Source organism: Heliangelus exortis, chromosome 1 (genome assembly GCF_036169615.1).
Source record: "Heliangelus exortis chromosome 1, bHelExo1.hap1, whole genome shotgun sequence".
NCBI classification, from domain to species: domain Eukaryota; kingdom Metazoa; phylum Chordata; class Aves; order Apodiformes; family Trochilidae; genus Heliangelus; species Heliangelus exortis.
The window spans coordinates 42097034-42114315 of record NC_092422.1 but is presented as its reverse complement, the minus strand read 5'-3'; positions in this window follow the sequence as shown (position 1 = coordinate 42114315).

Here is a 17282-nt window from a genome sequence, read left to right as displayed (position 1 = left end):
TAGAGAGGGAGAATCCCCTCCCTTGACCTGCTGGTCATGCTTCTTCTGATGCAGCCCAGGATATTGTTGGCTTTATGTATTGCAAGCACACGTGCGACTAAAGTCTCATAAGAACAAGTTCAACATTTCCAGTTGAAAATTAACCTTAGTAGCTGCGTATGACTTTAATGAGCGAGGCAGAGGACAGACGCCAAGGAATCATTCATGCCTATTGAGCAGACACACTAGGGATAGATCCTGGAATGGATAATCTTTAATTTCATAGGATTGTGCAAGTTATGAGTCTGGTCCCATTAAATTTGTTTAATGATTACTTTCTTGGGTTGGAAAATGGTCCCAAATTAAAAGCTGGCCTCTGATTCACTTGACACTGAATTTATTCTGACTGGGGTCAGATAAACCCAGAGGTATTCACTGGCTTTACATCAATGCTTTCCAGCTCTCACTTTCTGTCTTGAGAAAAAGGTTTTCAGGTTTTCCAGAAGATTGCTGACAATACTTTTAAGACTTGAAAAACCAGTCAGTGAGTCAAGTTTGGTGTGTGATGCTAATTAGTAATGACAATTAGTGCTTTATATTGCCTTTTATCTTAAAAGCATTTAAGAAATGTTGACTTGGCATTAATTCTCTCAACATCTTCTCTAACTTTGCTGAGTATACTAAAAATCAAGAAGCTGATTTAAAAAAAAAAAAAAAAAAAAAAAAGAAATGGGGAGAGAACATTACAATTTCTCAGTTTTTGTTTCCTACCTGGGCTCTGTAATAGGCATACAGCTCATGGAATGGGTTCCTACTGTGATCAGAAACTGTCTATATGGAAAGCTTAGACAAAGCTAAATAAATTCCCCAAACTTAAAAACTGATATACCTGTCACATACACATTTGTGTTGTATATACCTTTCACAGACTACATCCACATGCTGATTTTTCGTAACTCCCTTTCTTAGGTGCATGAATATTCTGGAACTCCAGACAGGCAGACACAGGCATCTTATTCACAGTCATAAATTCCAGTATTTATCAAAGAACTCAACAGCTTGATGCTCTGAAACACAACCTATTTTTTATCGATTTATCATTAAAACATTCACAGAAGTGAAGCTTTGGAAAGAATCTCAAGGATCTCTTCAGTGTTCCTGGGGAAGATCAGATTTTATTTTTTAAACCAAAGCCATATTGACCACTTTGTCCTTTTAGAAGTGTTAACAGCAGACCAAACTTCAAAGTCAGATCAGGTTGTTCAGCAAAACTTCCAAGGTTGGAAATTTCATTACCTCTCGGCAACCTGTTCCAGTGCTTAACAATTTTCATCCTTCGCTTCTCTTCCTTATATTTGGTTACATTTTTTGTTACTTAAACTTGTGACCAATACCTCTTATCTTTTGCTGTGCACGTCCTGCATGAGTCTGGCTCTATAAGTATCTATTAGGTCAGTGAAGACAGCAATTTGGTCCCCTTGTAAATTTCTCCAGCCTGAGCAAATTCAGTTCCCATGCATAATGTGCTCCAGCCAGTCAGTCCTCTTATTGATGCTTTGCTGAACTAACTTTCTCTAGTATAGGGACATGCAAAGCTGGACACAATCTACCAGATGTGGTCTTCACAGTGACAAATAAAAGGGAATAAAGACTTTGTTTAACCTGCTGGCTATGCTCTTGCTAATTTACCTTGATATGAGGTTGGCTTTCATGGCTACCAGGGCTCACTGCTCACTCACATTCAAGTTGTTGTCCACCAGCACTCAAAGGTCCTTTCCTGCACTGCTGCACACAGTTGTTCTGTCTCAAATGCAGAAGGCAAGGACTTTGCCTTTGTTAAACTTCATGAAGTTCCTGTCAGTCCATTTCTCCAGGGTGTCAAGGTCACTCCAAATGGCAGACTTTCCTCCAGTGTATTTATCAATGTTTTCCTTCTCCCTTGCTGACGTTCACGCCTCTGCCTGACTGGTGTCATTCTCAAACTGGCACTGTTAAAGGTTTCATAATCCAGGTCACTAATGAAAGCAATAAGCAGACTCAAACCCAATACTGGCTCCTGAGGAATCACAGACTCATAGAATGACAGGTTGGAAAGGACCTCAAGTATCATCTGCTCCAACCTTTCTAATATTAATGCCTATATGATGTATCTCAGCACCCCATCAAGCTCAGACTTAAAACTTTCCAAAGGGGAGGAATTCACCACTTCCCCCTGCTGTACAAAAAGGATGTGGACAGGCTGGAGAGGGTCCAGAGAAGAGCCACGAGGAGGATCAGAGGATCCTTCCTTCCATGTGAGGAGAGGCTGAGAAAACTGGGTCTGTTCAACCTTAAGGAAAGCCTTAGGGGAGACGTTATTACAATGTTCCAGTACTTGAAGGACAACTACAAAGAAGAACTACTTCCTATTTACAAGGAGTCACATAGACAAGACAAGGGGCAATGGGCACAAGTTACTCCTGGTAAGACTCCTATTGAACACAAGAGGAAAATTTTTCACTATGAGGAATATCACTGCTAGTTCAATCTGTTGACTACTGTCCATTAAGTCTGATGCTTCAGACAGTTTCCTTTCAGTTTGTACTCCTTTCAGTCAGTCTCTCCTCTCCTAGCCCACGTTTGCTATAGGAGACTGTGTCAAAGGCCTTACTTAACTCAAGGCAAATGAAATGCACCCCTTCCTCCACCCAGCACAAAAAGCCAGTAATAACACAGAAGGCAATCAGTTAAGCACACTTTGACCTTGGTAAAACCATGCTGCCTGTTCCCAAACACATTCTTGTCCTTCACATGCTTGAAAATTGCTTCCGTGAAGTTTTTCTCCATAATCTGAGATTGAAAGGAGGCTGACTGACCTACAGTTCACTCTATCATTATTCCTGCTTTTTCGTAATGGACAAAACAGCTGCTTTTCCCAGATTAGGGACCTACTTCAATCACCACAACCATTCAGTGATAATAAAGACTGGCCTTGCAGTGGTATCAGAAAACTTTTCAACCTTTCCTCTTAGACAAGCATTTCTAACCTTATAATTCTTTTGATTTCTCCTGAATTCTTTTCATTTCATCTAAAGTTTTACAAGAACAGTGACCAAAACAGGGCATAGCATTCTCACTATTTCATAGAATCATAGAATCATAGAATTGGCTGGGTTGGAAGGGACCTCAGAGATCATCAAGTCCAACCCTTGACCCACTGCTGCGGTTGCTAGACCATGGCACTGAGTGCCACATCCAGTCTCTTTTTAAATATCTCCAGTGACGGAGAATCCACCACTTCACTGGGCAGCCCATTCCAATGTCTGATCACCCTCTCAGTAAAGAAATTCTTTCTAATGTCCAACCTAAACTTCCCCTGGCACAACTTAAGACCATACTCTCTTGTCTTGTTGAAAGTTGTCTGGGAAAAGAGACCAACCCCCACCTGGCTACAACCTCCTTTCAGGGAGTTGTAGAGAGTGATGAGGTCTCCCCTGAGCCTCCTCTTCTCCAGGCTGAACAGCCCCAGCTCCCTCAGCCTCTCTTCATAGGGCCTGTGCTCGAGTCCCTTCACCAGCCTGGTTGCCCTCCTTTGGACCCGCTCCAGGACCTCGATATCCTTCCTGAACTGAGGGGCCCAGAACTGGACACAGTACTCCAGGTGTGGCCTCACCAGCGCTGAGTACAGGGGCAGAATCACTTCCTTGGACCTGCTGGCCACGCTGTTCCTGATACAGGCCAGGATGCCATTGGCCTTCTTGGCTACCTGGGCACACTGCTGGCTCATGTTCAGCTTCCTGTCAATCCAGACTCCCAGGTCCCTTTCTGTCTGGCTGCTCGCAGCCACTCTGTCCCCAGCCTGGAGCTCCCCATGGGGTTGTTGTGGCCAAAGTGCAGGACCCGGCACTTGGCCTTGTTGAACCTCATCCCACTGGAATCAGCCCAACTCTCCAGTCTGTCCAGGTCCCTCTGCAGAGCCCTCCTGCCTTCCAGCTGATCCACACTCCCCCTCACCTTAGTGTCGCCTGAGAATTTGCTGATGGTGGACTCAATCCCTTCATCTAAATCATCAATGAAGATATTAAACAGGCCGCCAACTGGATGCAGCACCGTTCACCACCACTCTCTGGGCCCGGCCCTCCAGCCAGTTCCTAACCCAGCACAGGGTGCCCCTGTCCAAGCTGTGGGCTGACAGCTTTTTCAGGAGAATGCTGTGGGAGACGGTGTCGAAGGCTTTGCTGAAGTCCAGGTAGACCACATCCACAGCCCTCCCCTAATCCACAAGGCGGGTCACCTGATCATAAAAGGAGATCAGGTTGGTCAGGCAGGACCTGCCCTTTCTAAACCTGTGCTGGCTGGGTCTGATCCCTTGCCCATCCTGCAGGTGCTGTGTGATTACACTGAGGATGATCTGCTCCATAACCCTGCCAGGCACTGAGGTCAGGCTGACAGGCCTGTAGTTTCCCGGGTCCTCCTTCCGGCCCTTTTTGTGGATTGGCGTGACATTTGCCAACTTCCAATCATCTGGGATGTCCCCAGTGAGCCAGGACTGTTGGTAGATGATAGAGAGAGGCTTGGCGAGCTCTTCTGCCAGCTCTCTCATCACCCTTGGGTGGATCCCATCTGGTCCCATAGACTTGTGGGGATCCAAGCAGCTCAGTAGGTCACTGACTGTGTCCTTCAGGATTACAGGGGGGCTGTTTAGATTCTTGTCACCTTCTGTAAGCTCCAGAAGCCAGCTGTCCTCAGGATAACATGTCTTTCTCTTGAAAACTGAGGTAAAGAAGGTGTTAAATACCTCAGCCTTTTCTTCATCTTCGACAACTATATTCCCATCTGTGTCCAGTAAAGAATGGATGTTTTCCTTGCCCCTCCTTTTGCCATTGATGTATCTGTAGAAGGACTTTTTGTTATCCTTCACAGAGGTGGCAAGATTTCAGTTCATGTTGTGCCTTTGTCTCTCTAATTTTCTTTCTACATGACCTAACTATATTCCTAAATTCTTCCTTAGTAGTTAGCCCTTTCATACCAGTACACTCTAAAATGATAGAATCATAGAATGGTTTGGGTTGGAAGGGACCTTAAAGAGCATCCAGTCCCAACCCCCCTGCATGGGCAGGGACACCTTTTACTAGACCAGGTTGCTCAAGGCCCCATCCAACCTGGATTTAAAACTTCCAGGGAGGTGCCAGCCACAAGTTCCTTGTGCAACCTGTGCCAGTGTCTCACCACCCTCACAGGAAAGAATTTTTTCCTAATATCTAACCTAAATCTGCAATTTTCAAGTCTGAAACCATTTCACCTTTTCCTCTCACCATACACCCATGTAATAAGTCCTATCCCAGCTGTCTTGTAGGCATATTGGAATATATGCCTACACCAATATATGGTGGTTTCTCTCTGTTATTCCTTTCTTCTCACACATTCAGATACTGGAAGGAGGCCATACATTCACCTTGGAACCTCCTCTTCTCGAGGCTGAATAACCCCAACTTCTTTAGCCTATCTTCATAGGGAAGGTGCTACAGCCCTCTGATCATTTTACTGTCTTTCCTCTGGACATGTTCCAGTATCCAGGAGCTCTGTGTCTTTCTTATTCTGGGAACTCCAGAACTGGACACAGTACTCCAGGTGGGGTCTCACAAGAGCAGAGTAGAGGGGGAGAATCACCTCCCTTGACAGACCCTCTGTGCTTCTTTTGATGCAGCCATGAAAAGAAACATTGCATTATTGACAGATGATCCACTTTCGATTCATGATAGTTCCCACACTAGCTAGTTGGAGACCACACTGAAATGTGGTAAAGCAAAACATAATATATTCGTAATATAGCACTCAGATTACTAGGCACTGCCTTTCTCTCAGGAGAGATTCAGGTTTCTAAGGTAGTGTGCAGTGAGTTCTGATGATTTATATCATCTATCATGGTCAGAATGATAAGGTGATGTCCTTGACCACGAATTTTGTGATGCAGGATCACTGCAGATGAGCTAATAATTACAAATTTTATATTTGACTCATTATATCTGTCTGCCCTACCATAAGCGTTTGATTCCTTCCCCAAATTGGATCACAAAAATATTTTACCATATATTTTAAAATATTTTAAAATAGATTCAGGTACTGAGAAACAAAGACAAGCATTAAAGCTAAGCTTTCCCTCTGTGCTTTCTCAGGTTCAGATTTATTCTCAACACCTTTACCTCCCACTTCCCCAGTGAACAGTGCAGGAGGTGTGGTGGTCAGTACATGGTGGTTTCTCTCCACTAATCCTTTCCTCTCACACATTTCACCTGATCCAATGTGGGCTTTCCATGGGCTTCAGTCCCTCAGGAATACCTGCACTAATATAGTCCTCTCCATGGCTGAAGGGGAATCTTTGCTCTGGTGCCTGGAGCAACTCTGACTTTGATATTCCCTCTGTTGCTTCTCAGTCTTTTTTTTTGTTTTGTTTTGTTTTGTTTTTTCTTTTCCACTCCCCGTCTCATGCTTTTTTGCCTTTTCTTAAATACATTTCCCTGAGGCATCACCATCTTGGCTGATGGACTCTGGCTGAGTTGGTTGGAACTGGCAATGCTTGACAGAAGCTTCTCATCACAGAGGCCATGCTTGTGATCCCCTGCTGCTCATACCTTGCCATGGACCAATGACAAGTCTCTCCAAGAAACTATTTGTACAAGACAACTAAACAAGTAAGCTGTCATAATATTCAGGAGGACACATTGAAAGGTCAAATGCTCCAAGCTTTCATGGGAAAGGAAGCCTGGATGAGATTATCTAGCACTCTGTGCCATTGAATCTTGAAAACCTCCAGTGATGGACCATATCCCCGGGGAAGTTGTCACAGTGAGTGATTGTTCTCACTCAAAAACTTCTTTTCTACCTATATCAAATTTAACCTCTCCTGCTGCAACTTGTACCCAGTATCCCTTGTCTTCTCCATGTGGCTCCTTGTGAAGAGAAAGCCTCCATCCTTTTTATAGCCATCCTTTAGGTACTGGAATGCTGTGATGAGGTCCCTCCTTGAGCCTTCTCCTCTCCAGGGAGAAGACATAACCCCTTCTCTCTTTCCTTACAGGGCTGGTTCTCTGGTCCTTTGATGATCTTCATGGATTTCCTTTGGACCCCCTACAGTCTGTCCAAATCTTCTTGAATTGTGGAGACCAGAACTCGACATGGTACTCCAGGTGTGGCCTGATGTGCTTAGTACAGTGGGATGATCACACCTCTGCCTCTGCTAGCAGTGACCCTGCAGATGTAGCCCAGGATCTGATTTGCCTTTGTTGTTGCAGTGACACTGTTGACTCTCATTCAGCTTCTTGCTAATGAGGATCCCCGGGTCCTTTTCAGCAAGACTGCTCCCAAACCCCATGGACCCTAACCTGTACTGGGCTCTTTGGTGATTTTTTCCCAAGTGCAGAACTTTACATCTGTCTTTGTTACAAATACATACACGTGTTCTATTGGTATTTTTCAACCTTTCAAACCACCACAAAATCCATATGCTACAAGATTTCTGTATTCTTAAAAAAAATCAAGTCTCAAAAATACCTTCCTGTATAATCCTATAATTTTTTTGCTAAATCTGCTTCTCAGCAAAAACTCTCAATCCCACCATCCAGATTACTCAAGATGTTGAATAGCATGAGGCGCAGTAATGATCCCTAGGAGACTCTTCAGGCTGGCAGCCTTATTAAAAACATTGATCACCACCCTTGTGAGTACAGCCTCTTAGCCAGTTTCCCACCCATCTTACAGACCATCTTTCAAATCTGTATCTTGCCAATTCGTCTAGAAGGGTGGAGGAAACAGTGTCAAATGCTTTGCTGAAGTCCTGGTAAACAACATTGACTGCTCTCTTCATGTCAACAGAAGATGCAGTTTTGCTGTGGAAGGTGATCAGGGTGGTTTGGCATGATTTGCATTTAGCAAGGCTGTGCTGGCTTTTCCTTATCACCTGCTTCATTTGGATAGTGGTAGTTGCTTGGAAGACTTAACTTCACTGTTTTCTCAGGGACTGAAGTAAGACTAATGGGTCTGTACTTTCCTGTGTCTTCTCTTGGGCCTTTCTTGTAGATGGGTATGGCAATGGGTTTTTAAATACTTATGCTAAAATCAAACATAGTGAAATTTTTAAAAGTCTGATTTATCTCACACATTAATGATTCTTCCACAATTATGGCTACTGATAAGGGCTTTTTAAATGGAATTCTCTCCTCACCTGCCTCAAATATTAAATTTGGGAAATTAGGTTTTGACTGTGCTTATTAGTTAGAAATTGTTCCAGAAGCATTTATGAAGAAATTGCAGTGTTCTGACAGTTACTTTTAGTATGATTTACATTGCACGGTAACGAGTTTCTTACTTAGGTTTGATATTAATACTTTCATTAATTTTTTTCAATAGTTTATAAGTGTACTACTGGTTGGAAACAAAAATGGAATCCACACAGACTTTCATAGTCAATAGAATGACTTAGAAAATCTATCTACTTAAGACATAGAAGCAGACTCTGCAATTAGTTACTCCTCCAACTTCATACAGTTTCTAAGGCAGTCATAGAAGAAATAACCTGTAACACATTTTCTATGATTTCGAAGTAGACTGATATGAGATCACCACTTTTTCTCTATTTTCCCATTTGCAGGTAGGAGAAACATGAAAAAGAGATGCCATCTGAAGGCATATTCAGAACATCCTGGAATGCCCCCTAGAATTGTTTAAAAGCCTATCTAGAATTTTCAAAATGGTCTTAATAGTTAAAATGAAAAATCTCAAGCTTTAATTCTAATCAATCTTTATAATGATATGCTATTATATCTGTCTTTGATAATATAAAAAAGGCTTCTAATATCATTTTACTAGAAATTACCAAGAACTGGTAACAGTCCTTTCCTGTTAGCATTCAACAGCAAACTGGCAAATCATTTTACATATCTATTGCATAAAACTAGAATCTCTAAACTACTGGGAGATCAGTTTCTGAGGCAACTTGTGTCATTAAAATAGTTAAGCTTTCAAAAACATAGCTGTTTTGGATTTGGATTGTTAGGTTTGTTTTTTGGGGTTTTTTTTTTGTGTGTATAGGGTATTCTTCATACCTAGTAAATAATTTTTCAGCCATAGGTTTACAGTGGGAAAGTTCAGGGAGCAGAAACAGCCATCTCCATCACCACTGAGCTGACAATCTACACATCACCTCTCCTGTTCTATACCAAAGTGTCTCTTTGCCTTTGCCAAAGCTGAGAAATTATTTTGAAAATCCCAAACTACTGCCATGCAGCTGCCAACAACATAATTGTGGAATACACACATACCTTAGTCCTCTCTGTATCATGTGGTTGCCTGATGGGGAAAGTGGAGAGCAGCTGAGTTCCCATTTTCACAATGGATGCCTCTGCCTGCCTTTTTTGCCTGCTACCTGCATTGTCTTTTTCAATGTGATTTTCTCCTTCTTTCTACTTTTCAAAATAATTTTCTCCAAATGAACCATCTTTATCAGCAAATCATTTTATTCTCTGTTTTTGTTTTGCTTGCTTGTTTCCTTGGGTTTTTTTATTTCTAAAACTGAGTCACAGTGGAACCTGAAAAATTTTGTACTGCTTCATAATTCACAGCTAAGCTTGGCCTTAATATTTAGAATAACTGGTAATATGGTTTTCTTTGCTTGTAATATAACTTTTGATGGATTGAACACAATTGTATCACTACTACTATTACTGGAAGCCCTTCCTGGCAGAGGCTGAAGGCTCCAGTCCCAGACACAGGTAAGCAATACAAAACACATCTTTTTCAGACATAGCAAGGATTTCCATTTCTTTGCTCTGTGAGAAAAAGTCAATACATTATCACCATAGCAATGCTTGCTCTGAGCTCAACAATTTCTGTGAGGAGAGGAAAGACATGCAGGGGTTTGTTAGGGATGAACAATTATTTCAAACAGGCCACCCAAGAAATACAGCACCCAGTGCTACATCTTTCCTTGTTCCTCATGATATTAACAAAAGAATAGCATATTTTTGAAAATTTCCAGGGTGTTAAATTCACTGAAATCTTGTCCATTATTATTTAAATATCTAATTACTAAAAGTGATAACTTTTTCTTTCTCTTTTCACATATTTAGTTTCTCCTTTAACATAAATGGAGGATAAATATCCCCATAAAATTGAGCTCACTGAAGAACTTTTTCTTAAGAATTTCTGCATTCTTTTGTTTGAATGGGAATAAAATGAAGGTTATTTTACCAAAGGCAGACATTTCCTTTATTCCACTACCATCCTCCAGTTCCAAAAGAGAAAAGACCTGCCACTTTAAGAACATCTTTGCATTTTTGATTCTTGGAACTATAGAAAGCAAAAAGCCTTCCCTAAAATGGCTTTCTTTCATGAAATTTCCTAGAAAACACAGCAATCTTTAGATGTTCATATTAATTAAAACTCACTGGTATGTAGTGCATACAATGCATATTAATAAGAATGGACTGTAATTAAGGAATGTCTGCAACAAACACAGCACTCCCATTGTTCATGTTTATGTGAGTTACAAAAATCCTCTAAAAAATGTTCAGGTTAACACTGTAGCATCATCAGTGTCATCCTTTCTTGTTATCAAACAACAGTTTTCTTCATAACTATTGGCAAGTAGTATAGGATAGCTGTTACTCACTGATAAGCCCAGTCTCTTAGCTGCTTGGGACCTAAGTACATCTTCAAACTGTATACAAAGGTTGAAAAGGTTTTAATATTGTATAACACTATGGAACTCTTCACTGTAATGGTGAAGTCTTTGTGCAGGAAGCCCAGAATTTTTGAGCCTCTGAGACTGTGTTATGAGTTCCCATTGGGACTGAAATTCCTCAGAGTTCTCATTTTTCACCCAGGACATGAGAAAGAGAAAAATCAGGAGACTATTACAGCAAGGGAAATAATGCATCATGGGATTTTGAGGCTTAGGCAATATATACAAAACTCAAAGAATAAATTTTTACTTAGCTAAAGAGTTGACAAAGTTTTAATATCTTCTAGGAATAATTCTGGGGGGAAAAAACCCAACCAAAACAAACATTCAAAAGATGCCAGTTCTATTAAAGAACTACAGCACCAGGAAAACCTTCATTAATGAAAAAACATAAACTGTCCCATGACTTGGACTGTGATGTTTTGCCACACAAGTGGGTGCCTTACACACTAGGCTTCAAAATTAAATATAATTATGCCAGTTTTATTTGGCTCTTAAGAAAGATTTTTCTCTGTGATTTTAAGGAGTATCCTCATATCCCATCTTTTGATATATTCTCCAGGGAAGTTTTGGTTTACAGCTAGAGGAGGCAGTAGGATATAAGTTTCTCATTTCCTTGGCAACTGTGCTAATCATGAGGATACCCTATGAAAGAAAAGAGTGAGCCCAGATGAGTTCTCTAAAAAAGAGATTGCTGGTGCTTACTTTAAAGTAAAAGCTTTCTCAGGAGCTCTGCACTGCACTGTAAACTTTCAGTCTCCTACATGTATTTTTCTACAAGTGGATAAGATTATAAGATAATGGAAACCATTAAAAAAGCCACATAATATACATTATGTATTTGGCCTGGTCACTAACAGAAGAGCATTTAACACTGCTGTTAACAGCTTTAAAAATATATATATTTAAACCATGATTTGGCCCATACTTTTAACCTCCATAAAGAGCCAGGAAGCCAAGGGCAGCTTGAATCTGTAGTGTGTTGTTCCAGCCTGTTGGTGAGGGGGGGGTCATGTCTTGGGTGGAGGGGATCCACCACAGAGAGAGCAACCAACTGAGCTAACATGCTCAAGATCACTCTGTGGCCCTCTTTTATTTCACCACAGACGTACAAGAACACAGAGAAGTTAGTGCTCCTGTTTTCTCAAAGTTTTCAGTCTTATAAAGGCTTCAGAAATATTTGGTTGAGAATTAATTAGAAGTTTCTAAACTTTTAACTTAATCTTTGTCTTTTTTTTAATGTTGAAACCAAGAGTCCTGCCTGGAATAAAGTCATGACCATTCAGGTTCACAGAAAGCCTTCAGAGTCAATGGTGACCTTGTAACTGAATACAGCTACACCAAAGACAGTATCAGTTCAAATGTTTACACAATGATAAGGTAGTATTCTAGAAATGTGGTTTTCAACCTTTTCTGCTTTTTGAAGATTAGCCATTTTTCATTAGTATATAGAATAATTTAAGCTCGCTGACAAATAAACACCCTGCTTTTATAATTACCTTGGGTTTTCTATGGTTTCTATGATTTATTCTTTGTATGATTTCTATGACTTATTCTTTGGAAGGAATTCACAGTCCCCAGAAGTGCTGATATCACACATTGAAACCCAGTATGCTGAATAAACATCTCTACATCTCATCCTGTTGTTCTTTCTTGCCTTTCTTTTTGATTTAAAGGGGAGTTCTGCTTGATGTGGGTTTTTTTTATTTCAGTCAACCTCCTGTTTCCTAAGGATAATTTTTTTTCTTTTTTTATGGATATGGTTCTTCCACACAGCTTAAGAGTGGCTAAATATGTCTTTTCTTCCCAAGGTAAATACTTCTCTGAAGTCTGTAACTGGAAAAAGACCTTACAGACATGTGCTAGATAAAAACATTCTTCTCTCACAAACACCTCAAATTAAGATTGTACAGGAACCTGTATTCATCTAGGTTCACTGTATCTTTAAAATACTCTGTTTTGCACTTACTTACTCTAAAGGTAACATGAAATTACAACAACATTTAGTCTAAAAAGCAACCAGCTGATGAGCTCATGTGAACTACACTGATAGCTGCTTCATGATAGCTGCTTCATCATTTTCACTAGTTTTAAATCTAATTCAGTGTTAGGCATAAAAATCTCTTCCCTCTCTTCTTTTAAGTGCAAAAGCTAAGAATTTTCTATGGCTAAAGTATGGCACTTTTGCAAGAAAAAATATAAGAGGCATAATAGAATGGGAAATCTACCTAACAGTACTTTTAGAGAATAAAGTTGTAAAAATTTTTTTTAAATATAGCCTGTTCTTCAAGAAAAGTGACAATGGTTGCTTATTTGTCTTTCTGAGAGGTAGTGCCACAGAATCCAGTGTTGAGGAAGTCACTCTCAGGAGCAGTGAGTTAATGAATCCCAAAGTGAAACAAGAAGGGGACACCTTCTTGTGGGGAACCTAACACCCTGAGAAACTTTTCCTGAATAAATATATCTCCCAGTAAACAAGGGAAAATATTTTTAAAGAATTCTTCTTTGCCTGTTTTTTAGGGCACTTTTTATTGTCCTTTTTGACTGTGCACAGACTTCGTTCTTAATTTACTAAAAATCATTGATTTTGGAAAGTCCTAAAAAACTTATTTTATTTCTGATTTTAGACCAGATCAGAATAATTACAGAGTCAGTATTTTACTCCTCACTACAGACAAAAGAGCCACATATCAGGCTTCAACCAGCAATTAATTTATACATATCTTCTACACTAAATATCCAAGTTTGAGACCAGCTTCCAAAGAAAGCTGAGGCTAAGCTAGACCCACAAAGACTGGATTCAAAAGGTGTTTGCTTAACAGATACTGACATCAGCCACACTGTTGTTTCTTGTTTACATTCTTATAAAGAAATAGCTATTTGCTCCCAGCTGGCTCCCAGCTATCTGGTGTTAATTCTGCCTTCCAAGTGGGGCACGGAGAATAAGTGCATTTCACAGCAGTAGTTTTAGTAGCTTCCTGTAGTCCCTCTGTTCTTAATGGTAAATATAGAGCCCAAACCATCCCTTGCCGTTACGGTCCGAGGTAATATTAAAATTTATTTTTGTTTTGGATACGCAAAACAAAGTCCAACCATAGAAAATGGTCGAGTGCAGGCAGATTTTATTTGACAATTGACAGGCAAAAATGTAGAACCAGACAAAAGAGGTAGAGAGGAAAAGAAGATATAAGAAAGAGAGAGAAAAAGTGGTAAGAAATGGTAAGAAAGAACGAGAGTGAAGAGAGGAGAAATAAAGGGTAAGAGTGGGAAGAATGAGAGAGAGAGAGAGAGAGAGAGAGAGTCACCACCAGGGGTCCAGCTGTCCAGTGAGGTTCTTCAGGATGATGCTGATCCTGGACAGGGTCCGGTGCAGTAATGGTGGTGGATCAAAAGATGACAACCCAGTCAGAGCATGGACAGCCATAAATACCCCTGAGTCCTTTTGTTCCCAAGGGGCAGCTGTCAGTCAGCCAGGGTCGTTAGCAGGCAGGCTGCCTGGAGGGGAGCAGAAGGGTGCAGTCCCCCACCCAGTCATCAATTCTTATCTTTGTCCAGAAGCCATTCCTCCTCTCTTCCAGCCACTTAACCAGGTACACTGTGCCTCCAGGGGCATCCCAGCATTGAAGGTTGGCCCTCAGGAAAGGGGCTTCTTCCTGATGCCACCCTTGCTCTGCTCCAGCCCCATTAGTGTGCCTGGAGGGATGTCCCAGCACTGAAGGCTGGTGCTCAGAAGAGGAACAGCCTCCACCCAATAGCTCTTATCACATCCCGAGGGGTCACCCCAGCTCTGGCCAGCCAGCCCCTCCACCCTAGCCAGGGCTATTCATTTTAAAATTGCTCTTTTGAGAGAGTTGCAAATCAGGGAGGTCAGACTCACACACTTGCCCTCCTGTCTGAAATACCCACATCATCTGACAGCTGTTTCTAACTGTATATGCAACTGTATGTCCAATACTTCACATGGTTCTGGCTGAAGTCCTCATACCACCTATTAATCTGGCCATTAATACCCTAATTGGTCACTTCAGAAAAGGGAAAGGTTATTTTGGATAAGAGCTTACATCTTCTTCAGTAAAAAAAAAAAAAAAAAAAAAAAAAAAAGCCAATTCCATTCCCATTTAATGGTGAAGCACTCTTTCAGCAAATAGTCTCCCACATGAACAGCCTCTGACTCAGAGAGATCAGATGCCATGCTCCATTAGCCTTCTGGGATAACATGTACTGTTACCTATCTCTGAAGAGACTGGAAGACAAACTGATTTGGAAAAGTATATCCAGCTGTGGACAGGCTAGCCTTTCAAAGGTTTCAAAGGCTTTGTTGCAGAGTTCCTTCTCTATTACTTTCCTGAAACCACCCAGGTCAGTCAAAGAAGTAACAAGGATGTAAATAAAATAATTCATTTTATATTATCAAGAGGTTAGTTGTGTACTCTCCAAGTCTTTCAGCAGGACCCCCCTGAAGACATAAGTAAAATTAAAAGTCCAGTGGCATGGTTTGAACTTCACCCTTAGGCTGAGCTTCATGGTGTTTGGGTTAGAAAGCATTGCAGATGATTGCCAAGCCAGGAAGAGTTGGCTTGCAGCAGCTGAAAGATGCACACTTGGCAACTAAGGGAGTCCTAAACATCCTCCTGACTCAGAAGGTGAAGTAGACATGAGATGTGCATCCATGTGACCAAACCCATCCTGAGGTTTTGTGGGGACGTGGAATGAGAAGTCGGTGGTTCCTTTTCTTCTTTGCATTCTTCATCAGCAATTGCACAATTTGAACCGTGGTGAAATTACCAGATTGACCTTGCCAGCCTGCTAAGTGGAATGAAGGTCTTGATTAAGTCCTTTTGGTCTACTGAATTCCACCACTGAGCAGTGCCGAGATGATTACTTCCAGACAGCCCCAGGCAGAGGCTCAGGAACTCTGTATTAAACTTGCATGGAACCAGACAAAGGGATTCCCCCAAAAGGACTGTCAAAAGATCATTACTATCCAAATAGTCTAACTATTCAGGTTTAACTAACCAAAATCCATTAAAGCAGTCTGCTCTGAGACTTCATAGGCAACTTTTGGTTTTCTGTCAACTAGGGAGCAACCTACACAGTATACAGTTTCATAGATCCAATGACATAATTAAGGCTTCTTATCTCACAGTCTGCTGTTATCTTTGGGATGACAGCTGCAGGGAGAATCACCTGCAGCAGAGTCATCCCAGTGCCAGCCACTCAACCAGACTGCAGCTTCCTCATCTCTGACCTGTGCTGAATGAACTTCTGGGTCCAGAAAACATTTCAGGAGACCGTTTCTGCTTAAGACAGAAATCTGCTGTGTCAGCTCACTGATATGAGATCTGTCCTGAGCGTGCATCCATTTCAGTGGTCAGCATGGGCCAAAATCACAGGTACCTAAACAAAGGCACCAAAGGTACCTCCCTGGCCCCAGATGCCACTGAAGAAAGGTGCAGATCTCTCACAGGACAGGTGTCATAACCTGCTGGTATCCTATCAGTAGAGGATGTCAGAGGCATTCTGAATTCTTCAGAGCATCTCAAATGACTCTTACCAGTTATGTCTGGGCAACAACTTTGTGTTTCTGCCATGAAACCAGAAATAATCTCATTCCTAGCAAAGGCTGTCAGTTCTTTTAGTACTCTTGCAGCAGCAGATCTTGGACCAGCAGCATGAGATGCTGGCTACCACCTGAAACATCTAAATTAAGATTAAAGCTGAAACCATGATAAAATCCTTGAGGATATGTTATGGATAAGATACAGAGAGTATGTGGAGCCAAACACATTCATTGTTTTATTTTACTGTTTCCTCTCATGTTTCTTAGAAAGGAAATGCAGTTAGAAGAACGCATCCTCTCCCCTCCAAATGGAGAATTAGGCACAAAAAATAGTGCTGGGGAGAATCTGGTCTTTACATCTCTATGTGGGATAGAGTTCAAGTCACAGGATTCTACTGACGTAGATAAATCCAGTTTATTTAAGGTGTGAGAACAGTGTCCAGTTGCAACAATTACTGTGTGTTTGAGCAAGAATTCCCTGTGTGTATAACCTGTTTTGGAAAATACGTTCATCATGCAGATTTCCTCATCAATTCAAACTCTGATTAGAGAGACAGGAAGAAGTCTTATTTCATAGGAAATATTCCAAAGACAAAATTTTCTGTTGTGATGCTAAGTGAAAGGCCTCTCTTATCAGACCAAGATTTTACCTTCCTAGTGTTGAAACCTGAGAAACATTTTCTTACTTTTAGAAGATCCTGAAGTCTAAATGACACCAGGAAAAGACAGTTGATTTACCCTATCTAAAACCAGACTTCTAATTTAGGTGATCATAGGTTCCATTTAAAGACATGGCTGAAGAAACAGAAGACTCATGCATATCCCCAGTATATTCAATATCACCTCCAGATAGGAAACTTATCACCTGAGTCACCCACTGACTGTGGAGAGTCAAAGGCAATTACATGCCTGATATTGTATCCTTGGTTATTTGCCTAAAATTAGTTTGGAAAAACTCCATCCTAAAATGCTTCAACGTGCTGGCTGGTTAAACTACTGTTGACCCTTACAGAATGAACTGCAGTC